Source organism: Piliocolobus tephrosceles, chromosome 1 (genome assembly GCF_002776525.5).
Source record: "Piliocolobus tephrosceles isolate RC106 chromosome 1, ASM277652v3, whole genome shotgun sequence".
NCBI lineage: Eukaryota > Metazoa > Chordata > Mammalia > Primates > Cercopithecidae > Piliocolobus > Piliocolobus tephrosceles.
In genome coordinates this window covers 114,718,112-114,718,314 of record NC_045434.1, presented here as the reverse complement: position 1 = coordinate 114,718,314, position 203 = coordinate 114,718,112, and positions in this window count along the sequence as shown.

The window sequence follows — 203 nt, the reverse complement described above, 5'->3', positions numbered from 1 at the left end:
GAGGCTCCTTTTTTGTATCCACTACATAGCATCCATGCATCTTAAACTTGACCACACACTGTGAAATAGAACTGCTGTGTGGTTTCACCAGTATACACTCACCACCATGTAGGAGAGCTGCCATTGCTCAACATTCTTGCCAATGCTTGGTATTCTCTCTCTCTCTCTCTCTCTCTCTCTCTCTCTCTCTCTCTCTCTCTCTC